This window comes from Ovis canadensis, chromosome 4 (genome assembly GCF_042477335.2).
Source record: "Ovis canadensis isolate MfBH-ARS-UI-01 breed Bighorn chromosome 4, ARS-UI_OviCan_v2, whole genome shotgun sequence".
Classification (NCBI taxonomy): Eukaryota; Metazoa; Chordata; class Mammalia; order Artiodactyla; family Bovidae; genus Ovis; species Ovis canadensis.
Genome location: NC_091248.1, coordinates 118,500,928 through 118,526,834, shown reverse-complemented (window position 1 = coordinate 118,526,834; position 25,907 = coordinate 118,500,928). Strand labels below are relative to the sequence as shown.

General features: G+C 43.6%; 1 long non-coding RNA gene across 1 annotated transcript; it reads left to right on the top strand.

The window, feature by feature from the left end:
• The first annotated feature begins 260 nt into the window (after positions 1 to 260).
• Positions 261 to 25,160, top strand: LOC138439558 (uncharacterized). Its single transcript, XR_011256766.1, has 3 exons — positions 261 to 333; positions 18,603 to 18,773; positions 24,122 to 25,160. It is a non-coding gene; the product is annotated as an uncharacterized lncRNA (long non-coding RNA).
• The last annotated feature ends 747 nt before the right edge of the window (positions 25,161 to 25,907 follow it).

Genomic DNA, 25,907 nt, shown 5'->3' with positions numbered 1-25,907 from the left:
ATTTACAATGTTGCTTGTGTTTCTGCTGTACAGCACCGTGAATCTGTTATACAACTGGCTTGCTTTTTGAACTTATTTTGTTGATTTCTAAGTCAATTTCCTCTACCTGAATTATTCTCAAGGGCCTTATTTCTAGTGTTCCCCCTTCTAGTCTTCCCTTTTCCAGTCTGCCCCATGCGCATCTCTTAGAATAATCCTCCTAAACAGTATTTTTGTATTGTTTTTCTCCTGCTCAGCTATCAAAAGGGGGCTCTCTTGTTTCCTGGGTTAATGTTGACATCTTACATGATCCTCATCTCTAACTAGAAAATCTGAGACATCAGAGATCTGAGGGTAAGTAGTAGTGATACTTCTCTTCTGCTGATTTTTTTTTTCACCGCACCACGTGGCTTGTGGGATCTAGTTCCCTGAGCAGGGATTGAACCTGCACCCACTGCATTGAAAGGGCAGAGTCTTAACCATAGGCCACTAGGGAAGTCCATATATATATATATATATATATATAAACTTTATTGAGATATAATTTGCATATATATAACTCACCCTTCAAAATATATAGTCGTTTAGAAACTATACTTCAATACAAATTAATTAAAAAATTGAACAATGGTTTTAGGGATAGTCACAGGTCTATCTAATTTTAGAACGTTTTCATCAATCCCCAAAGAAACCTCATATCTCTTAGCAGTCATTTTAAGTTCTATTCTCTGCTTCTCCAGTTCCTGACGACTCATGATTTACATTCTGTATCCATGGTGCATGTTCAGTCGCTAAGTTGTGTGCTACTCTTTGCGACCCCATGGACTGTAACACGCCAGGCTCCTCTGTCAGTTGGTTTTTCCACGCAAGAATACTGGAGTGAGTGCCCAATATGCTACTGGAGATCAGTGGAGAAATAACTCCAGAAAGAATGAAGGGATGGAGCCAAAGCAAAAACAATACCCAGTTGTGCATGTGACTGATGATAGAAGCAAGATCCGATGCTGTAAAGAACAATATTGCATAGGAACCTGGAACGTCAGGTCCATGAATCAGGGCAAATTGGAAGTGGTCAAACAAGAGATGGCAAGGGTGAATGTCGACAGCGAACTAAAATGGACTGGAATGGGTGAATTTAACTCAGATGACTATTATATCTACTGCTGCGGACAGGAATCCCTCAGAAGAAATGGAGTAGCCATCATGGTCAACAAAAGAGTCCGAAATGCAGTACTTGGATGCAATCTCAAAAACGACAGAATGATCTCTGTTCGTCTCCAAGGCAAACCATTCAATATCACAGTTATCCAAGTCTATGCCCCAACCAGTAATGCTGAAGAAGCTGAAGTTGAACGGTTTCATGAAGACCTACAAGACCTTTTAGAACTAACACCCCAAACAGATGTCTTTTCATTATAGGGGACTGGAATGCTAAAGTAGGAAGTCAAGAAACACCTGGAGTAACAGGCAAATTTGGCCTTGGAATGCAGAATGAAGCAGGGCAAAGACTAATAGAGTTTTGCCAAGAAAATGCACTGGTCATAGCAAACACCCTCTTCCAACAACACAAGAGAAGACTCTACACATGGACATCACCAGATGGTCAACACCGAAATCAGATTGATTATATTCTTTGCAGCCAAAGATGAAGAAGCTCTATACAGTCAACAAAAACAAGACCAGGAGCTGACTGTGGCTCAGATCATGAACTCCTTATTGCCAAATTCAGACTTAAATTGAAGAAAGTAGGGAAAACCGCTAGACCATTCAGATATGACCTAAATCAAATCCTTTATGATTATACAGTGGAAGTGAGAAATAGATTTAAGGGCCTAGATCTGATAGAGTGCCTGATGAACTATGGAATAAGGTTCATGACATTGTACAGGAGACAGGGATCAAGACCATCCCCATGGAAAAGAAATGCAAAAAAGCAAAATGGTTGTCTGGGGAAGCCTTACAAATAGCTGTGAAAAGAAGAGAGGTGAAAAGCAAAGGAGAAAAGGAAAGATATAAGCATCTGAATGCAGAGTTCCAGAGAACAGCAGAAAGAGATAAGAAAGCCTTCTTCAGTGATCAATGCAAAGAAATAGAGGAAAACAACCGAATGGGAAAGACTAGAGATCTCTTCAAGAAAATTGGAGATACCAAGGGAACATTTCATGCAAAGATGGGCTCGATAAAGGACAGAAATGGTATGGACCTAACAGAAGCAGAAGCTATTAAGAAGAGGTGGCAAGAATACATGGAAGAACTGTACAAAAAAGATCTTCACGACCCAGATAGTCATGATGATGTGATCACTCATCTAGAGCCAGGCATCTTGGAAAGTGAAGTCAAGTGGGCCTTAGAAAGCATCACTATGAACAAAGCTAGTGGAGGTGATGTAATTCCAGTTGAGCTGTTTCAAATCCTGAAAGATGATGCGGTGAAAGTGCTGCACTCAATATGCCAGCAAATTTGGAAAACTCAGCAGTGGCCACAGGACTGGAAAAGGTCAGTTTTCATTCCAATCCCAAAGAAAGGTAATGCTAAAGAATGCTCAAACTACTGCACAATTGCACTCATCTCACATGCTAGTAAAGTAATGCTCAAAATTGGGCTTCCCTGGTGGCTCAGAGGTTAAAGTGTCTGCCTCCAATGCGGGAGACTGGGGTTCGATCCCTGGGTCGGGAAGATCCCCTGGAAAAGGAAATGGCAACCCACTCCAGTATTCTTGCCTGGAGAATCCCATGGACTGAGGAGCCTGGTGGGCTGCAGTCCACGGGGTCACAAAGAGTCAGACACGACTGAGTGACTTTACTTATGCTCAAAATTCTCCAAGCCAGGCTTCAGCAATACGTGAACCAAGAAATCCCTGATGTTCAAGCTGGTTTTAGAAAAGGCAGAGGAACCAGAGATCAAATTGCCAACATCCGCTGGATCATGGAAAAAGCAAGAGAGTTCCGGAAAAATATCTATTTCTGCTTTATTGACTATGCCAAAGCCTTTGACTGGGTGGATCACAATAAACTGGAAAATTCTGAAAGAGATGGGAATACCAGACCACCTAACCTGCCTCTTGAGAAATCTGTATGCAGGTCAGGAAGCAACAGTTAAAACTGGACATGGAACAACAGACTGGTTCCAAATAGGAAAAGGAGTATGTCAAGGCTGCATATTGTCACCCTGCTTATTTAACTTCTATGCAGAGTACATCATGAGAAACGCTGGACTGGAAGAAGCACAAGCTGGAATCAAGATTGCCAGGAGAAATGTCAATAACCTCAGATATGCAGATGACACCACCCTTATGGCAGAAAGTGAAGAGGAGCTAAAAAGCCTCTTGATGAAAGTGAAAGAGGAGAGTGAAAAAGTTGGCTTAAAGCTCAACATTCAGAAAACGAAGATCATGGCATCCGGTCCCATCACTTCATGGGAAATAGATGGGAAAACAGTAGAAACAGTGTCAAACTTTATTTTTTTGGGCTCCAAAATCACTGCAGATGGTGACTGCAGCCATGAAATTAAAAGACACTTACTCCTTGGAAGAAAAGTTATGACCAACCTAGATAGCATATTCAAAAGCAGAGACATTATTTTGCCAACTAAGGTCCATCTAGTCAAGGCTATGGTTTTTCCTGTGGTTATGTATGGATGTGAGAGTTGGACTATGAAGAAGGCTGAACGCTGAAGCATTGATGCTTTTGAAGTGTGGTGTTGGAGAAGACTCTTGAGAGTCCCTTGGACTGCAAGGAGATCCAACCAGTCCATTCTGAAGGAGATCAGCCCTGGGTGTTCTTTGGAAGGAATGATGCTAAAGCTGAAACTCCAGTACTTTGGCCACCTCCTGGGAAGAGTTGACTCATTGGAAAAGACTCTGATGCTGGGAGGGATTGGGGGCAGGAGGAGAAGGGGACAACCGAGGATGAGATGACTGGATGGCATCACGGACTCGATGGACGTGAGTCTGAGTGAACTCTGGGAGATGGTGATGAACAGGGAGGCCTGGCGTGCGTAAGAGTTGGACAGGACTGAGCGACTGAACTGAACTGAGGGGAGCTTCCCAACCCAGAGATGGAATCCTTGTCTTCTGCGTTGCAGGCGGATGCTTTACCACTGAGCTGTGGGGAAGGCTCTGTACCTACTGTTTTTGTTCAGTTGCTCAGTCGTGTCTGACTCTCTGTGACCCATGGACAACAGCGCCCTAGGCTTCCCTGCCCTTCACCATCTCCTGGAGTGTGCTCAAACTCATGTCCATTGAGTTGGCGATATCATCTGTACCTGTGAATCTGCCTGTTGTAGACATTTCATATAAATGGAATACATGGTCTTTTGTGATTAGCTCCTTTCACTTAGGCCTGTTTCTGAGGCTGTTCTAACTGCATTTTCTTAGATCCTGTATTTGTCTATCTGGTGTCCATTCATCAGAAGACCAACTATCTTAATTGTGTTTTATTTTCTGTGTGATGCTCTGGCACTTGTGGCCTCGGGGCAGAGACAGCCCCCCTCCCAGGACTAGCCAGCTCTTAGCCTTGGCAAAGGGCTTGCCCTGCAGTCCACTTTTCATATGCAAATAGTCTGTCCTGAGCCCACACACCTAACCAGCCACACCCTTTATCAGACTCACACACCAAGCCAGTCTCTCCCCGTCCCTAAGTCAACGGAAAGCCAGGTGCCAAACAGCTAGGAGACAGCCATTCCCAAAGCCTGCCAGAATTATAGAGACTAGTCAGTCCTAAAGTGTTTATCCTGTCGTGTCTTGCCTTTCCTGCAGGAAACACAATAAAGGCTCTGGCTAAGGTTTTCCCCCGCCTCTTCCGTCTCCTGGTCCAAATCCGAGCTTCCTTGTGTGGTCTTGTGGGTGTGGTGTGCCCACCTTTCAGGAATAGTGAGTAACAGAAATCTTTCAATGGCTTTGACCTCTCCTTGTCATCACTCAATCACCTCCCTAAGTTAAAATCTCACAGGACTTGAATGAAAATGTACTTTGTTTTTAGGCTACAGAGTTCAATATATCAATTTAATCTTATTTTTGAGATTGAAAGCTTCTATACTCTTAGATCAGAGAAGGCAATGGCACCCCACTCCAGTACTCTTGCCTGGAGAATCCCCTGGACGGAGAAGCCTGGTAGGCTGCAGTCCAGGGGGTCGCTAGGAGTCGGACACGACTGAGCGACTTCACTTTCACTTTTCACTTTCATGCATTGGAGAAGGAAATGGCAACCCATTGCAGTATTCTTGCCTGGAGAATCCCAGGGACAGGGGAGCCTGGTGGGCTGCCGTCTATGGGGTCACACAGGGTTGGACACGACTGAAGCGACTTAGCAGCAGCAGCAGCATACTCTTAGATATCTTTTGTCCACTTACTAGTGAACTGAGAAAAGTGATTATCAGTATATATTTATTCTCATATCTTTTATAATTTTTCATTTATAAATGTTCATACCATATTAGTTAATGAAAGTACACTTGTATATATTTTTCTTCATTATATAATTGGATTATAAATTGCACCCTTGAGTATTGCAAAGGGTCGTGTTTGTTTTTGTTCAATGCTTTTTGTCTCTGAATTGAACCATGTCTGATATTCTCTTTGTTTGAATTTGCCTAATATAATTTCCATTTTCAACCTTTCTGAATCACTTTGAGAACTGAGTGTTGCCCATGTACCCTAATGTTCATTGCAGCACCATATATAATAGCCAGGACATGGAAGGAACATAGATGTCCATCGACAGAAAAATGGACAAAGAAGTTGTGGTACAAGATATACAAACTGGATTTAGAAAAGGCAGAGGAACCAGAGATCAAATTGCCAACATACACTGGATCCTAAAGAGAATGCCAAAAAAAACTACTTCTGCTAAAGCCTTTGACTGTTGGACATGGAACAATGGACTAGTTCAAAATTGGGAAAGAAGTACGTCAAGGCTGTATATTATCACTCTGCTTATTTAACTTATATGCAGAATAAATCATGCAAAATGCTAGGCTGGACAGATCACAAGCTGGAATCAAGATTGCCAGGAGAAATACCAATAACCTCAGATATACAGATGATACCAGTTTAATGGCAGAAAGTGAAGAGGAACTAAAAAGCCTCTTGATGAAGGTTAAAGAGAAGAGTGAAAAAGCTGGCTTAAAACTCAACTTTCAAAAAATGAATATCATGGCACCTGGTCACACCACTTCATGGCAAATAGACGGGGAAAATGTGGAAACAGTGACAGATTTCATTTTCTTGGTCTCCAAAATCAATGCAGATGGTGATTGCAGCCACAAAATTATAAGATGCTTGCTTCTTGGAAGTACAGCTATGACAAACCTAGATAGTGTATTAAAAAGCAGAGACATGACTTTGCCAACAAAGGTCTGAATAGTCAAAGCTACGGTTTATCCAGTAGTCATGTATGGTTATGAGAGCTGAACCACAAAAGAGACTGAGCACTGAAGAATTGATGCTTTGGAACTGTGGTGCTGGAGAAGACTCTTGAGAGTCCCTTGGACTGCAAGGAGATAAACTAGCCAATCCTCAAGGAAATCAAGCCTGAATATTCATTGGAAGGACTGGTGTTGAAGCTGAAGCTCCAATACTTTGGCCACCTGATGTGAAGAACTGGTGCGTTGGAAAAGACCCTGATGCTGGAAAGGACTGAGGGCAAGAGGAGAAGGAGGCAATAGAGAATGAGATGGTTGGATGGCATCACCAACTCATTGGATAAGAGTCTGAGCAAATTCAGGGAAATAGTGATGGACAGGGAAACCTGGTGTGCTGCAATTCGTGGAGTTGCAAAGAGTTGGATACAACTTAGCAACTGAACACAGCAACAGCATATAATAAATATTACTCAGCCATAAAAAGGAGTGAATTTGCATCAGTTCTAGTGAGGTGGATACCTAGAGCCTGTTATACAGAGTGAACTAAGTCAGAAAGAGGAAATCAAACGTCATATTAACATATATATCTATGGAATCTAGAAAAATGGTGCCGATAAGTCTATTTGTAGAGCAGCAACAGAAACGCAGACATGGAGAACAGACTTGTGGCCATGGTGCTCGGGGGAAGGAGGGGACAGGATGAACTGAGAGGGCAGCGTTGAAAACGTGCACTACCATACGTAAAGACAGCCAGTGGGAATTTGCTATATGAAGTGGAAAGCTCAACCCACTGCTCTGTGACAGCCTAGAGGAGTGGGATAGGGTGGAAGGCGGGAGGGAGGTTCAAGAGGAAGGGGACAGATGCATACCTATGACTGGTTCATGTTGATGTATGGCAGGAACCAACACAACATTGGAAAGCAATTATCCTCCAATTAAAAATAAATTTAAAAAATTGTGTTGTGATTTAATCTAATCCTCTTGAATGTTTGGTTTATTTATATTTACTGACATAATTTGTGTTTTTATTCTGCAGTTATATTATTTATATTTGAAAATATGTGCTACCAAAGCAATCACTGTTTTTTGTTTTGTTTTGTTTTGTTTTACAATTATGGTTGTGGCATACAGTCTTAATTGCCCTATAGCATGTGACTCTTCCTGGACCAGGGATTGAACCTGTGTCCCCTGCATTGACAGGCAGATTCCTAACCACTGGGAAGTCCAGCAAACACTATTATACATTAAAATCTGTTTTTTTTTTCTTTCACCTAAACTAAATAAATAAATATCCCACAGATACAGCTGAGACAAAGGCTGATTTCTGTTGTGGCATGTATAATATCAGTACTTCATTTCTTTTTATGACTGAATTATATGCATTTTCCACGTTTATTCACTCATCAGTTAATGGACATTTGGGTTAGTCTCACTTTTTGGCTACTATGAGTGATGCTGATGGGGCATTTGTGTACAAGTTTTTGTGTGGCTATATGTTTACAGGTCCCTTGAATATATACCTGGGTGTGGGATTTCTGGGTCATATCATAACTATATTTAACATAAAGACTTACCAAACTATTTTGTAAAGTGGCTGTACCATTTTACAGTCCCACCAGCAATCTGTGAAGGTTCCAGTTTCTCCATGTTCTCACCGTCACCTCTGATTGTCTGTCTTTTTAACTGTTAGTCATGGACTACAAGGGAGCTGAAAAAATTGAGAAATTAATCCAAGTGCTGTGTAATTATATAGAGCTAGAGGTACCAATCTGATTTTTTCTTGTATTAATAGAATTTAGAACTTAAAATTACATACTTCTTAGGCACTTTTAATCAAAATTAATAGCCAGGTGATTCACCTGGGAAATTCCACAATGTGCGCTCTCTCCTCCCTGGCTCCTCCCTCAGCAAGGTTGCTTTCACTGGGCTTGGACAGAGCTGGCTTTTGGTCCTTTTCTCCTATGGGTGATTTCCAGGAATTGAGAAGGGGGCGCAGGAAGAATAGAAAGTGTTAGATAGTTTCCGTCTTGGGCTGTATTAAAAAAATGAAGATACTCAGTTCCTAAAGTGCTTGTCTCCTGGCAGCCAGACAGGGAAGGAGAGAACAAGAGCATCCGTGTCCTTGGCAGCGCTCAGAATAGCAGTCAGGCTCTCAGTGATTCATCACGCGCGGCCCTGCCCACCCGTGATCCGAGCGGCTGAGCACTGCGTGAGTCAGGCCTCCCGCAGCTTCCTCCCTGGGCTTTCTGGGTCGGGTCAGGAGCAGGAAGGGGAGGCTCATGACCCAGGAAGCGGAGCCAGCCAGGAGAGGGTGCCTTTTCTGGTCTGTTCCTTCCTGAAGGGGTTTCTACTCCAGGCTGCACCAAGCCCTGGGCTTCCCAGGTGGCGCTAGTGGTAAAGAACCTGCCTGCCAATGCTGGAGGCATAAGAAGCATGGGTTCGATCCCTGGGTCAGGAAGATCCCCTGGAGAAGGGCATGGCAGCCCACTCTAGTATTCTTGCCTGGAGAATCCCACGGACAGAGGAGCTTGAACGGGCTACAGTCCATGGAATTGCAGAGTCAAACACGAATGAAGTGACTTAGCGTGCATGCACTGCACCAGGCTCTAGGGAAATTTGGGGGAGAAGAAGAATCCTGATATTTGGAAGGAAGAGTACATTTAGGGGCCTTTCCAAAATCGAGGCCACTTTGCCCCACTGAGCTGGACAGCGCTGCCATGTGGATCCCTACAAGAGCCCTCATCCATGATGTCCTGCCCTCTCCTACCGGATGGGGGTTCCGCTCTCTTGCTTTCCGTATCCTTGTCTCTTCCTTCTTTTCTCTCTCCCCTTGCTCAGCAAGGATTATATGTTTTTATGAAATCATAGCGATTGGATTTTTTTCATTCTCAGGCCACATCTCTTGGCTGGTGCGCCCTATCCTAGTCCTAGCAGAGAGAATAGCCCAGGGTTCTCAACACTAACCTGCCCTGTCAGACCCAGGCTCCCCTTTAACCCACAGTAGAATCACTAGTTCGGGGAAGGCAATGGCACCCCACTCCAGTACTCTTGCCTGGAAAATCCCATGGACGAAGGAGCCTGGTGGCCTGTAGTCCATGGGGTCATGAAGAGTCGGACACTTACTGAGCGACTTCACTTTCACTTTTCACTTTCACGCATTGGAGAAGGAAATGGCAACCCACTCCAGTGTTCTTGCCTGGAGAATCCCAGGGATGGCGGAGCCTGGTGGGCTGCCGTCTATGGGGTTGCACAGAGTCGGACATGACTGAAGTCACTTAGCAGCAGCAGCAGAATCACTAGTTGAAAAATCATCCTGATATCCACCATAAGATGCTTAAAAACGTGCCGAGTCTTAATCACTGGACCAACAGGTGTCCTAAATGGGAAGGAAACCCAAAGGGGAGGAGGTATATGTATATATGGGCTTCCCTGGTGGCTCAGTGGTAAAGAATCTGCCTGCCAATCCAGGAGACACAGGTTTGATCCCTGGGTTGGGAAGCTCCCCTGGAGGAGGAAATGGCAACCCACTCTTGTCTGGAGAATTCCATGGGCAGAGGACCCTGGTGTATATGTGTATATATAAATGGCTGATTCATTTTGCTGCACAATAGAAACTAACACAACATTGTAAAGCAACTATACTTCAATAAAAATAATTTTAAAAATTAGAAAAAAGCAGCATCCTTCTTCATCTGGTCGACCTGAGACAGGCCCCGAGTCTCAGAACCTCCTTCAGCTGAACTCTCATTCTCTCCCCAGTGCACGGCTCTTGCTGTATGTCCCACTTCACTTTTGTAGCAAGTCATTTTCCTCTTTGCCACTTTTCCAGTGCTCATTTTCTTGGATCCACTCAAGTTAAAACTGAAGTGTTCCTGTTCCTCCTTCACGGCGGGAGTGCATCGCTTCCATCTCTGCATGTGTCTGTCACCAGACGCATTCCACGACACCTTTTAGAAATCCAGGCACAGCTAGGCTTGGTGGCTTGCCTAAGATGACATAGCACTGTCTGGCAAGAATGATAACTTACTCTTTAAAAAAATTTTTTTATTTTTTCAATTGAAGGATAATTGCTTTACAGAATTGTGTTGGTTTCTGCCCGACATCAACAGGAATCAGTCATAGGTATACATATGTCCATTCTCTCTTGACCCTCCCTCCCATCTCCCTTCCCATCCCACCCCACTAGGTTGTTACAGAGTCCCGATTTGAGTTCCCTGAGTCAGATAACAAATTCTTTCAAAGGTTTTCCGTGTTCCATTCCTCATGGCTGCTCAGCACACACGCTCTGAAGAGAATGTGGCTTTAGTAACAAAACATCCAAGAGCTTTTATTTCCCAAAAGAGCTGGATGAGATGAAGCACTGGGGAAGTGGAGATTATACCTTATGTGAGCATAGGAAACAGGAGGAGGCTGGGTGTGAATAACACGTCACTTTTGTGGGATCGACACTTGGAATGAATATGATCGTGTCTCTGGATCACAGCTAATTCTAAGCCCCAGCCAATGAACCATTTATTTCAAACACATTACACAATATTTAAAAGCACAAGAGATAGTTATCTAAAATTCATTTCAATGAGGTAACATGGGGCGCTTAAATGTGAAGTGGTTTGAAGTAGTTTTCGTTTTTATCATCAGAGCAATGCCATGAAATGGGTAGAACAGAGATTTAGGCCCATCGTAAAGTGAGGACACTGAAGCCCCGTGAATGAATGAATAAATGAATGAGGTCATTCCACATTTGTTCCAAAGGGCACAGGCTTGGTTAGCACAGCTGGGACTAGACCCCTGCTGTATGTTTGATTTCTATCACACTGCTTTCTTTTCAGGAAGCCTCTTTCACATAGAGATGAGACAAACTACCCTCCTCCCCTTGCAGCCATCAGCTTCTAGCTATTATCCATCCAAGCAGCCACCTCCTATCCCTACTCGCCCCTTCCTTTGCATACCGTGGCCACTAGTCAGGCCCAGCCCTTTCTTATCTCTCACCTGACTGTTTAGGGGCCCCACTCTCCTCTTTTCAATATATCTTATACACGAATGTCTGGCTAATCAGTCCCAGGGACAGCTTTGAGAACTTCATTCTTCTGCTCAGAATTAAATGGAAAATTCTTGATTTGGTATTCATGGCATCCTGGTGCTGGTCCCCGCCGCCTCTCCAGCTCCCTCTCTACTTGGAGTCTTCTCCAGCCAAACTGGAGTCGATACTAAAATATGCCATCTGCTGTTCTTCCTCTAAACCTTGACTCCAGCTGCTACTTTTGGAGCAGCCCCACCTGCTCACCCATCTTGCAAAGCTCAGCTGCAGTCCAGTCACCTTCATGAATCCTTTAGAGATCCCACGACCAGGTGTGATCTCGCCTGTGAATTTCCTGAAGCACATTTTTAGAACTTCCTGAGAGCATTGCTGTATTACTACAATTAGGTCTATTTCTAGCCTTTAATCTCCTTAAGGATAAGGAATTGTTTTTCAGTTGCTCAGTTGTGTCCAACTCTTTGGGACCCCATGGACTGCAGCACGCCAGGCTTCCCTGCCCTTCATTATCTCCCAGAGTTTACTCAAATTGACATCCATTGAGTCGACGATGCCATCCAACCATCTCATCCTCTGTCACCCCTTCTCCTCCTGCCCTCAGTCTTTCATTGAGGTCTTTTCCAATGATTCTGCTCTTTGCATCGGGTGGCCAAAATATTGGAGTTTCAGCATCAGTCCTTCCAGTGAATACTCAGGGTTGATATCTTTTAGGATTCACTGGTTTGATCTCCTTGCAGTCCAAGGGACTCTCAAGAGTCTTCTCTAACACCACAGTTTGAAAGCATCTGTTCTTCAGCGCTTAGCCTTCTTTATGGTCTGACTCTCACATCCGTCCATGACTACTGGAAAAACCATAGCTTTGACTATACAGACATATGTATCTTTAATTTTATCCATCTCCTCTGCCCCTACTCCAGCATCAGTGAGAGGTTTGCCTTACTGCTGAGTCCTTGCTTGGTGCACATGAAGTGTCCAGTGTTAATCATTCTGAGCCTGAGATCCCAAATTGGCGCCCACAGCTGACACAGTAATCCTGGACATGTTTTGTTTGGCCATTCTAGAGTTGAGTTGTTGTTGTGTGTGTTAAAACACGTAAAATATAAAGTTTCCATTTTAGCCATTTTTAAGAGCTCAGTTCAGTGGCATCAGTTACATTCATGCAGTTGTGCAAGCATTGCCACTGTCTATTTCAGAAGTGTTTTCATCACCCCAAACAGAAACTCTGTAACCATTAAGCAACAACCCTCCAACCCCTGGTGACCTCTTATCTCCTTTCTGTCTGTGGATTTGTGTCTTCTAGAAATGCCACATCAGTGGAATCATACAATACTTGTTGTGTCACTTAGTATAACGTTTTCAAGGTTTATCTGTGTTACAGTATCAACGCTTTGCTCCTTTTCATGGCTGAATAATATGCCACGTGAGGCTGTACCAGATTTCTTTTATCCATTTGTCTGTCAATGGACATTTTCACGTTTTAGCTCTTGTGAAGAATGCTGCAGTGAACACTGGCATAAAAGTATCCGTCTGAGTCTCTATTTTCACTTTTTCTGAGTATATACTTAGGGATGAAACTGCTGAGTCATATGGTAATTCTATGTTCAACTTTTTGAGAAACCCACTGTAGAGTTTTTAAAATTCAAATTTCTTGACAACTTCAAAAAATGAAGGATTACACATAAAATCAGATTTTTTTCCCCCTCAACTTCTCTTGGAAAATAAATGAGAATGTCTGAAGTCTGGCTATCCTGAGTCCATGTCTCTGTTTGGTTTGTTTAAAAAAAATTTTTTTTTTTTGGCTGCCCAGCATGTGGGGTCCTAGTTTCCTGTCCAGGGATTAAACCCATCCCACTGCAGTGGAAGCGTAGAGTCTTAACCACTAGACCACCAGGAAGTCCTGGATCCGTGTCTCTGCAGAGATATGATCTGCTGGGAATGAGTGGGGAACATCCCCCTGTAGACGTGATGTCTAGTCTCCGGCACAGCAGGATCCTTACCCAGCTGGTGGTAGAGGCTGGCACCCTCTATCTGGGCCCAGTCCTGGTCCCCTCCCTTCCCGGTGTCTTCCCCACCCCTCCCGGGTGAACACTGCTTCCTTCCTGTGTTGGTGCTCACTCCATGTTAGTATTTGTGTACATGCCTTTCCTCTCCCCATCTAGGCTGTAATTGTCCGAGAGCAGAATGCCTGTCTTTTTATCTCTGATTTACTAGAGCTGACTGGCACATTGTTATACCCAAAGTCTTAACTGAATGACTTAGGTTTAGGGCAGGCCTAATTTTATGATTATGACTGACTGAGTCACGTAAGACTGCATTGTCGCATGTTATAAGAAAAGGGGGAAAGCCTAAAACTGGGGAAATGAGTTGTAGATTATAGGCAATATGGGAAGGGCTAACCACTTCCTCATGTAAAATATTTCTTCCCTAGAGTTTTCTTTTTTATCGCCCTAGGCTGTAGTTGGATGAAAATCCTCTACAAGATGATTTATGGGAAACCGAAACTGAGGTATAATACAGAACATGTTATTAAGAAATAGAACTAAAGTGTAATGTCTAAGGACTTCCCTGGTGATCCAGTGGTTGAGAATCCTCATGCCAATGAGTTCCATCCCTGGTCCGGGAAGATCCCACGTACCCTGGAGCAAATAAGCCCAAGTGCCTCAACTCCTGAGCCGGTGCTCCACAGTGAGGGAAGCCACCACAGTGAGACGCCCCTGCTCACCGCAACTAGAGGAAGCCTGCACGCAGCAACAAAGACCCAGCACGGCCAGAGTAAACAAATGAAGTAAATGAATAATAGAAACGTGAAGAGTATAATGTCTGTATCCCTATGTAGGAAAATAAATTTGGACCCCTACCTCACATCATATTACAAAAAATAACTATTGGTGATGTAACCACTATGGGAAACAGTATGGAGTTTCCTTAAAAAACTAAAAGTAGAGCTACCATATGATCCAGCAGTCCCACCACTGAGCACTTATTCAGAAAAGATGAAGACTCTTATTTTGAAAATATACATGTACCCCAGTGTTTATAATAACAGTATTCATAGTAGCCAAGACGTGGAAACAACCCAAGTGCCCATGAACAGGCAATTGGTTTAAGAAGGTGTGGGCTATCTAAACAGTGGAGTACTACTCAGTCATGAAAATGAATGGAATAATGCCATTTGCAGCAATGTGGATGGATCTAGAGACTATCTTACTGAATAAAATAAGTCAGGCAGAGAAAGACAAACATCATATGACACCACATATATGTGAAATCTTAAAAGATGATACAAATGAACTTATTTACAAAACAGAAGTAGAGTCACAGAGATAGAAAACAAATTCATGGTTACCAAAGGGGAAAGAGGATGCTTCTGAACTGTGGTGTTGGAGAAGACTCCTGAGAGTCCCTTGGACTTTGAGGAGATCAAACCTGTCAATCCTAAAGGAATTGAGTTCTGAATATTCATTGGAAGGACTGATGCTAAAGCTCCAATACTTTGGCCACTCGATGCCAAGAACTGACTCATTGGAAAAGACCCTGATGCTGGGAAAGATTGAAGGCAGGAGGAGAAGGGGATGGCAGAGGATGAGATGGTTGGATGGTATCACTGACTTGATGGACATGAATTTGAGCAAGCTCCAGGTATTGGTGAAGGACGGGGAAGCCTGGCGTGCTGTAGTTGATGGGGTTGCAAAGAGCTGGACATGACTGAACTGAACTGAAAGAGGAAAGGGATAAATTAGAAATATAAGATTAACAGATATAAACTACTATATGTAAAAAAGATAAGCAACAAGGATTTACTGTATAGCACAGGGAAGATCCCTTGGAGGAGGGCATGGCAACCCTCTCCAGTATTCTTGCCTGGAGAATCCCATAGACAGAGGAGCCTGGCGGGCTACAGTCCATAGGGTTGCAAAGGTTGGACACAACTGAAGTGACTTAGCATGTACACACACACAACTATATTTAATATCTTGTAATAACCTATAGTGGAAAACAATCTGAAATTTAAAAATATATATAACTGAATCACTTTGATGTATACCTGAAACTAATATAGTATTGTAAATCAACTATATTTCAATTAAAAATAGATATCATCTAAATGTAAGCACTAAAACCATTAAACCCTTAGTAGAAAATATAGAAATAAATCTCTGGGTAAGGCAATGGTTTTTTTTAGATAAAGCAGAAGTGACAAAAGAAAAAAATACATTGGACTTCATGAAGTTGAAAACTTTGTGTTTCAAAGGACACCAGTGAGAATATGAAAAAGCTCACAGAATGGGAGAACATATTTGCAAATCATAAATCTGAGAAGGAAATTGCATCCAGAATATATAAAGAGCTCTGACAACTCAACAGTAAAAGGACCAATAACCCAATTAAAAAATAGGCAAAGAATCTGAAGAGGTATTTCTTCAAAGAAGTTGTACCAAGAACCTGAAAAAGTTTAACATCATTAGTTACTGAAAAAACATAAATCAAAACTACAAGATACCTACCACTTCATACTCACTAGGATGGCTGTAATAATTAAAAAAAATTATAATAGCAAGTTTTGGAGAATCTATGGAGAAACTGGAACCCTCATCCACTGCTGGTAGGTTTGTAAATGGTGTAGCCACTTTGAAAAACAGCTGGTTCCTTGAAATGTTAAAATAGCATCACCATGGGATCCAGCAATTCTACTCTTATGTCAGTCAGCAAGAGACATACAAACACGCGTCCACACTAAAACTTGCACACAAGTGTTCATTGCGTTGTGGCTCATAAAGCCCCAGATTGGAAGCAACCCAGATTTCTAACAACTAATGAATGGATGAACAAAACGCAGCATATCCACGCAATGGAATATTATTCAGCCAGAAAAAAGGAACAAAGTATTGATAAGTAACATAGTATTGATCTGTAACATAGCTGCATCTTGTAAATGTTACACCAAGTGAAACAAGTCAGACACAAGAGATTACATACTGCACTATGATTCCATTTAGGTTAATATGAAGTGTTCCCATCAGGTAAATCTATAGAGATAGAAAGTAGCTTAGTAGTTGTCTGGAACTGGAGGGCAGGGGCAGTGAGGAGCAACTGCTTATTGGTACAGGGTTTATTTTGGGGGTGATGAAAATGTTCTAAAACTGGGTCATAGTGATGGTTGTACAACTCTGTGAATATATTGGAAACCGCTGAACTGTAAACAAAAAGAAACAGAGGACCCAGACATAAAGTGCTATTCACTCCCTTTACATAACTAATAAAGTACACAATACTCAAAGATGACCAAAAAAAAAAAGTGTCTAAAGTCGTTTAGACTAAAGCATTTACAGATGACCTGGAATGATGTGTTGAGTTTGCTTTTAAATGCTCCAGGCATCCTTCCATGCAAAATACCCTTGGGTGGGGGTTGGATGAAATAAAATGGACAAAATGTGGATCGTTGTTGATGCTGGAGGATGGGCACATGGAGTTTATTATACTGCTCTATTTTTGTGAATGTGAATTTTTTTTTTCCCCCATAATAAACTTAAAAAAAAAAAAACCACAACCCAAGACGTCATACTGTCTTTGTCTGGAGAGCTCCCTGTGGAGAGCTGTGACTATGGACTCCACGAGGTTCTCCCCAGGCTCTTGTACCCATGTGGATGAGGAGGGATGAGACGCCAGAGCAGTTCAGGGATGTGTTAGTTTCCCAGGGCTGCTATACAGCGTTCTGCGAACCCAGGGGCGTAAGACCACAGAAATTTATTCCCTCGAAATTCTGAAGGCTTACAAGTCTGAACTCGAGGTGTCAGCAGCTTCTCTCTGGGCCACCAGGGGAGGATCCTTCTTGCCTCCTCTAGCTGGTAATCCTTGGGGTTCCTGGCTGCCAGATTGCACCCCTCCAATCTCTGCCTCTGTTATCACGTGGCCTTCTCCCCGCCTCTCTTCGTGTGGTCTTCCCTCTGTGTGTCTGTCTCCAGCTCTAATTCCCGACTCCCTAGGACACACCCCTAAGGGAGTGTGACCTCATCATAATTTGATTATCTCTGCAAAGACCCTATTTCCAGAAAGGCCACATTCTCAGGGAGCAGGGGTTAGGACTCTAGCGTGTCTTTGGGGGCAGTTGGGGAGACACAGTTCAACCCCCGCAAGGGCGCAGGGCAGACTAAGCAGAAGGAAGAAGACAGTTCCCAGCAGCGCATGTCCTACTGCTGGGTCGCCAGCTGCCCCTCAGGCGGGCCACGGTGGACACCATGTTGGTGATGACGAGACCTGAGCAAAACGTACCCCTCCCCCTGCTAGCTTTATCTCTCCCAACCGAGACAAGCGTTTTCCGGACCCGTTTCCCACTTGGCAGCCTTGACTGATGAGTGACGTCTGGACGCTTCCAGTCCATCCTTTCACCAGAATGTTCTTGGGGATAATTCTGACCAGCATTCACTTGAGATACAGCTCAGAAAAGTCCGTTTCCTCCTCTCTGACACAGACAGGCATGGTACGGTTTAGAGTTGATCTTGTGAGCTGGCTGCTGCAGTTATTTTAGACTCTCCTGTTAAACTGACCCAGAAATCGTTCTTCCTTTGAAACTTCCTCTGAAATGCTATTCCCTCCAACTTTTCAGCTGAGGATTACATCGTGCTGTTGTTTACTCTGCAGTCTTACTCTGGCCTTTGAGCCAGAGCAATAACATCAGCCCTCCATGTTAGGTGGTTCTTCTTGTTCAGTCACCAAGTCATGTCTGACTCTTTTGCGACCCCATGGACTATAGCCCACCAGGCCCCTCTATCCATGGGATTCTCCAGGCAAGAATACTGGAGTGGGTTGCCATATCCTTCTCCAGGGAATCTTCCTGGCCCAGGGATTGAACCTGTGGCTCCTTCATTGGCAGGCAGATTCTTCACCACCAAGCCATGTGGGAAGCCTGGTGGTAAAAGAATTCTCCTGCCAATGCATGGTTCATAAAATATACATAACTTTATTCTAGTAACTAAGATACCTGGTAATTGGTGTGTAGTTCCAGATACTCACTTGAAGAGTTTCGTGGAGGCAGGCAGGCTCCTCCATGCTCACGACTGTGTAGACCTCTGGCTGTTGGTGACTTTGCAGAGGACGTTGGAAGGAATAGAGGGAGGAGGGGAAAGGGCTGGGCCTTGGGCTCCTTCAGGGTCTCCACAGCCATCTTTGACCTGGATTTTGGATCTGATTGACACGAATGATTTTTAGCCTGTTTGCTTTCATCTCACAGGGGGAACAGGGAAGGCCTGAGTAGGAAGGAGTTGATGCTCTTCGGAGGAGATGGAAGGAGGAGGCTGGCCTGACCCAGATGCAGGGAGATAACAGCCAGAGTGGACTTGAGCTCTGGTCTGGAGCTTAGAGGTGAACTGCCATGGGCCCCTGGGCAGAGATGAAAAGACAGGTGAGCACGAGGTAAGACACTGATCGCTGGGGCCCCAACCCCTGTGTACACGTGGATTACACAGTCCCAACAAGGTGGACAGTGGTATTTTCAGAGCATCCATGTATTGCCTGGGTCCTCAGGGTGAGGCATTCTGCTCACAACTTTATGTGCCTTGGATATCTGCCAGCTGCCCTGAATTTCTGTCATGTGTTTGAGACTAATTCATTCTTTTACTGTGGGTGGGCTCTTCTATCTTGCTCTTTAAAATTCGGATTTACAAAAGATTCTGTTTTACAGTAAACCCCATTTCTCCCTCCTCTTCCAGTGCAATTAATATACTATATACAATTTGTAGAAAGTCTGTTTACAACAGCCTCTGTAAGAAGATCCCTTTTCTTGAAAGCACAAGAACATGAATAACAGAAAGGCTCAGAGTCCGTTGATGGTTCACTTATCACAAGCAATATTTAATGAGATAGAATTAATTGTACCACTAGAAGAGCCTGGGACTAAGGTCCTAGGAGCTTTTTATAACTGGATTGAAAGGATCCATAGACTTACCCCTGACATCCTGTCAGAAGCTCACGTAATCCACAATAGAACCAAGGGGATTTTTTTTTTTTTTTAACTATCCGTTAAAAAAGGCCTTCTGTGGTGAGCCCATTATTTCCTTTGTTAGTTTGGATCAGAGTCTAATAGCCCCAACATGTCAATGTTGCTTTGTGCTCTGGCTATGATTTGAGTCTGCTCCTCTTATGTCGTGTTCTCAGTGGAGGTGGAAAAGACACTGTCGTCTGTGACGTATGTGTACCTGTTAAATTCCTAAGCACTGCCGCCAACTTGCACATGGAAATAATTGCCACCTCCTTTTCTAGTGTGTGTTTCCGACCTCTTGGTTATTTATTGTTTTTCTGTTGTTATCTTTGGATTCTCTATGTTTCTTTTAAGACGTAGCAGCTCAGTGTGTTCACGTTGTTATTTCTTTGATTTGTTTTTCATCTCCCTTTCCTCAAAAGACAGGGAAGAGTCTGTTCTGTAAATTGCTGAAAACTCTGTGAAGACAGTGAGGGAAAGGGGTGCTAATACCTTATAGGTGACCAGCAACCCCCAGCCTTCTTCAGGCCAGGCCACAGCCCAGTGAGGGCTTCTTGCTGTTTCAGATCTTTGCTCTGAGCCTAGTTGCGGGGGTTTAGTAGGCCTAACACACCTTGAGTCACCTGGAGTACTGTCTGCATCTGCTTGTTACTCTGTGGACTTTATCCCAAGTTCTTGCCAGTACCCTTAAGAATCTAGCTCAGGGGTCCCCAGTCCCCAGGCCCAGGAAATGGGCCACCCAGTAGGAGGTGAGCAGTGGGCAAGTGAGCAGAGCTTCATCTGTATTTACAGCCACTCTCCATCACTTGTATTAGCACCTGAGCTCTGCCTCCTGTCAGATCAGCAGGGCATAATGGATATAATGCACTTGAACCATCCCGAAACCATTCCCTGCCCGCCACCCCCCACCCCAGCCCTTCTCTGCCCTCCCCACTACCCTGCCCGTTGATGGAAAAACTGTCTTCCAGAAAACCAGTCCCTCATGCCAGAAAGGTTGGGAACCAGTAATTTTGCAGGTTCCAGATGAGCAGGAGTTTAATCTGCTGCTTTTAGCCTCAATAACATCTTGTGTCCTGCAGTGCAGTTTAAAAACATGGGAACATAGGACCCACATCTGTACACTTTGTGGGGCTCTGAGGGGCCTTCCTGTACCACTGGGACGACGATTCCCCTGGGGCAGGGGTCCCAGGTGTGGCTACGGATCATCACTAGGGATCACCTGAAGGGCTTACAAACATCTAACAAAATGTTAATAGCTGTGAATCTCTTTTCATGAGTATTAGAAAAAAACAGTTCACTTCAGCTCAGTCACTCAGTCATGTCCAACTCTCTCCAGCCCCATGGACTGCAGCATTCCAGGCTTCCCTGTCCATCACCAACACCCAGAACTTGCTCAAATTCTTGTCCATCAAGTCGGTGATGCCATCTAACCATTTCATCCTCTCTCGACCCCTTCTCTCGCCTTCAATCTTTCCCAGCGTCGGGGTCTTTTCCAATGAGTCATTTCTTTGCATCAGGTGGCCAAAGTATTGTAGTTTCAGCTTTATCATCAGTCCTTCCAATGAACACTCAGGACTGATCTCCTTTAGGATTAACTGGTTGGATCTCCTTGCAGTCCAAGAGACTCTCAAGAGTCTTCTCCAACACCACAGTTCAAAAGCATCAATTCATCGTGCTCAGCTTTCTTTATAGTCCAACTCTCACATCCATACATGACTACTGGAAAAACCATAGCTTAGACTAGACGGACCTTTGTTGGCAAAGTAATGTCTCTGCTTTTTAATATGCTGTCTAGGTTGGTCATAGCTTTTCTTCCAAGGAGCAAGTGTCTTTAAATTTCAAGCCTGCAGTCACCATCTGCAGTGACTTTGGAGCCCAAGAAAATAAAACATAACAAACACATAAACCCCAAGATAGGAATTTTCTTCTCAAAAAGAATCAGAGTTTGAAAGTGAGCCAATTTTAAAAACCATTAAATAGGTAAACACAGGAGGCAGCACATGGCTAGAGAGGGCCATGAAGGTGGGATCTGCAGCTCTTAGGTGTGGAGCTCCCGTGGAGGGAGTACAGAGACCCTGGGCCCTCACTGCCCATTGCCCCCCTTCTCTCTTTGCTTTTCCTTTTTTTCCTTCTTCTTTCTCTAAGTTTCTCCTCTTCTGGGCTGTTCCTACTCTCCTTTTTTCCTCAAAGCACCCCTGGTGGTCCTCTGGGTTTTAAAAGGGAAATGGAAGAAAGCTCACATTTACTGCTCTTTCATTATTTTCTGGAAGGTTACAGACATAATATTAGCAAGATATTGGTAATTTCTTGAGAGTGCTTTTCAAATTTTAAAATGCTTCTGATTAAGAATCATCTGGAGAGCTGGTTAAAATGCAGATTCTGGTCCAATAGATCTGGGGTGGGGCCAGGAATTTTGCATTTCTAACAAGCCCCATCCCTGGTGGCTCAGTGGTTAAGAATCTGCCTGCCAATGCAAGAGACTTAGGTTCGATACCTGGTCCCAGAAGATCTCCTGGAGGAGGAAATGGCAACCCACTCCAGTGTTCTTGCCTGGGAAATTGGACAGAGGAATCTGGTGAGCTACAGTGCAAGGGCTCGCAAAGAGTCAGACACGACCTAGCAACAGAACAACAACAATAGGCCCCTGGGTGAGGCTGATGCTACTGGTCCATGGTCCACACTTAGAGGAGCAAGGATTGAAAATGTGGCTCTACTTCTTTTTTAGATAAGTATGAGCAGAAAAGGATGTTTGTAAGAAGAGGATGAGCTCTGAGATCACTCTTGTCTACAGTGAAACCAATATAATGATTAAGAACACTGTTTACAAGTCCACGTGTCTTCCTCTATGAAAGGACTATAAGATGCTTCCTCATACTGACTGACCCTGGAGGAGGAAGTGGCAACCCACTCCAGTAATTCTTGCCTGGGAAATCCCATGGACAGAGGAGCCTGGTGGGCTGCCGTCCATGGGGTTGCAAAAAGTTGAACACAATAGAGCAAATATGCATACTGACTGAGGTGGTTTGTAATGAAAACTGGACTCAAATTGTCGCTAGGGCACTGCCAGGGGAACCAGCCACTCAAAGGGAATGTGAAACCTAATCTTACTGTGTGTGAATGATGAGCTCGAGCCTTGGAGAGATAGGAGAGGTTCTGTTTCAGCCCCTTGCTCAGGTGACAGCCCCAGCCCGGGCAGGCAAACCAGGATGCCCTTCTCCACGCAGGACTGCTGCAACCTCTTTCTCTGGGTAGAGATAACGGGATTGTTGAACTGATCAGAGTATCTTGGTGTGTTCACATCTATTTGGTTGTGACAGCCAGACCCACCAGTGAAGTTCTGAGGGTTACAATAGATACAGCGTTTAGGAAATAAGCCAGCTACATACAATAGGACCCAGATTGAGGTCATATTAAAAACGGGACTCGATTCAGGGCCAGGCTATTTTAAAGGAATGGACCCTTGATGTTATCTCACCTGTAGAGATCAGAGAGAGATGCTGCTGTGTGGCCCTGCAGTTTACAGTATCCTTTCTATTGAGGCAGAAAAATCTACGGAAGCTAAAAAGCAAGGCCATCTATTCCTTTTAAGATTCAGCTGGAGCCAGACACTAAGCGAACATCAAACCCTTCTGTTGACGCAAGGAGCCACATGACTGCAGACTATCAAGCCCTAAGATGGTTCTTGGAGATCACCAGTCATGATGGTGTTTGATTTTCAGGGGAGGGGGCGGGTATTGTTATACTTGGGACTCTATTCCACCAAAAATACACACATTCACAATCTTCCATGTCATTTCCAGGGGTTAGTATGTGCTGGCTGTGTTACTAGTTGCTCAGTCTTTGCAACCCCACAGACCGTAGCCCGCCAGGCTCCTCTGTCCATGGGGATTCTCTAGGCACGAATACTGGAGTGGGTTGCCATGCCCTCCTCCAGGGGATCTTCCTGACCCAGGTCTCCTGGGTTGCAGACAGATGCTTTATCGTCTGAGCCACCAGGGAAACCCAAGAATACTGGAGTGGGTAGCCTATCCCTTCTCCAGGGGATATTCCCAACCCAGGAATCGAACCAGGGTCTCCTGCATTGCAGGAAGATTCTTTGCCAGCTGAGCCACAAGGGAAGCCCAGGGGTTAGTATATTCCCTAGCAAATCCACAGATTTCAAGTTAAGCGTCTCTAATGTGGTATACTTCCGTCTTTTTGTAGATGAGAAAATTAACACTCAAACAGAAGGTGGTTGACCATTGGTCTCATAGCAATGCTTGTGGTGAACTAATTAGACAAGAGGATTGAAGTACCACAGATATCCACAGGAAAACCAGGGGTGTGTGTCTGTACATAATTTATTCCTGAAGGTCCCAAACCACAAATGCCGAGAGTTTTTTGAAGTTTTGGCTGGAAGTATCCCAGTATTTAGCCAAATCACATTTGAAGACAAGTAGAAGTAACTGAACCAGAAATGTATGGGACCTAGATTTTATGATCCGTTCAAAAGACCTAAGTGAGAAGCCCTACTGCTAGTTGATAGCCGTGCGCTAAGCTGCAACTTGGGGTGTTTTTTAGGGCAGGTAATAAATTCCTTTCAAAATTTGCAGTCACATACCAGTGTGAATCTTCCACCCAGCTCAACACACTTTAGTCAAGATGCCTCGTGGAAACAGAAGTCTCAGTTTGGCAGCACACTTTGGGATTCATCCCCTAACACAATCCCTGGCATCATCTGGATGCTCAATAAGTATTTATTTGAATAAAGGGTTTGTTTCACACTATTACAGGTCTCTGGAGATGAGAGCTGCAGAAAACTAGAGAGCCACCAAGACACAGTGAGTACAGGAAGGAAAGCTGGGGTTCCTAATGAGGCTTTTAGAGTCTTACAAGCATAATGTTGAGCAAAACAAGCCAGACACAAAAGATGATTCCACTTATATGGAGAACAAATATGGACCATATGAACCTGTGCTATTAGCAACTGGAATTCTGGTTTTCTTTGGTGAGTGGTGCTTTGGTTATGGAGGCCATGTGAAAAGGGGGCATCTAGAGTTTTGGCAGTGTTTCTGGATCTGAGTGCCTCACTTTGTGATATATAATTCATCAAATGATACTCCTATGACTTAGTACTTTTTTTTCTTCCAATTTTCTTGAGATGTAATTGATATACAGCAAGTATAAGTTTGTGTACAGCCTAGCAATTTGACTGACATACATCATGAAATGATTTCACAGTGAGTTTAGTAAATATCCATCAGCTCATATTGATACAAAATTAAAGAAATAGAAAAAATTTTCCAGGTGATGAGAAAATTAGGATTTATACTCTTAACAACTTTCATATATACCATACTAATTAGATGGTACTAATTAGATTAATCTAATTAGCGGTACTAATTAGATTCTTCATGTTGTTTCAGTCCACCCCTAATTCTTACTTAGCTTATAACTGAAAGTTTGTACCTTTTGACTGCCTTCATCCCCCTGCCACTGGTAACCACAAATCTGATCTCATTTCCTATGAGTTTGTTTATTTGTATTTGAAGTATAATTGACCTCCAGCACTATGTTAGTTTCTATTATACAACACAGTCATTCAGTATTTCTGTACCTGTCAAAATGAGCACCATGATAAATCAAGTTACAATCAGTCACCATACATTTGTATTGCATAGTTATTGACTGTGTTCCCCACCCTGTATGTTTCATGCCCATGACTCATTTATTTCGCAACTGAAAGTTTATTATTATTTTAAATTTTTATTGGAGTATAGTTGATTTAAAATGTTGTTTTAGTTTTAAGTGAATAAATTATACATATATCTACTTTTTTTCAGATTATTTTCTCATATAGGCCATTACAGAGTATTAAGTAGAGTTCCCTGCGCTAGACAGCAGGTTCTTATTATTTATTTTCTATATAGTAGTGTGTATATGTCAGTCCCAATCTCCCAATTCCAGTTGAAAATTTATACCTCTTAAACTCCCTCAGTTCAGTTCAGTCGCTCAGTCATGTCCGACTCTGCGATGCCATGAACCACAGCATGCCGGGCCTCACTGTCCATCACCAACTCCTGGAGTCCACCCAAACCCATGTCCATTGAGTTGGTAATGCTATCCAACCATCTCATCCTCTGTTGTCCCCTTCTCCTCCTGCCCTCAATCTTTCCCAGCATCAGGGTCTTTTCCAGTGAGTCAGTTATTTGCATCAGGTGGCCAAAGTATTGGAGTTTCAGCTTCAACATCAGTCCTACCAATGAACACCCACTGATCTCCTTCAGAATGGACTAGTTGGATCTCCTTGCAGTCCAAGGGGCTCTCAAGAGTCTTCTCCAACACCACACTTCAAAAGCATCAATTGTTCGGTGCCCAGCCTTCTTCACAGTCCAACTCTTACATCCATATATGACCAATGGAAAAACCATAGCCTTGACTAGACGGACCTTTGTTGACAAAGTAATGTCTCTGCTTTTTAATATGCTGTCTAGGTTGGCCATAACTTTCCTTCAAAGGAGTAAGCGTCTTTTCATTTCATGGCTGCAATCACCATCTGGAATGATTTTGGAGCCCCCA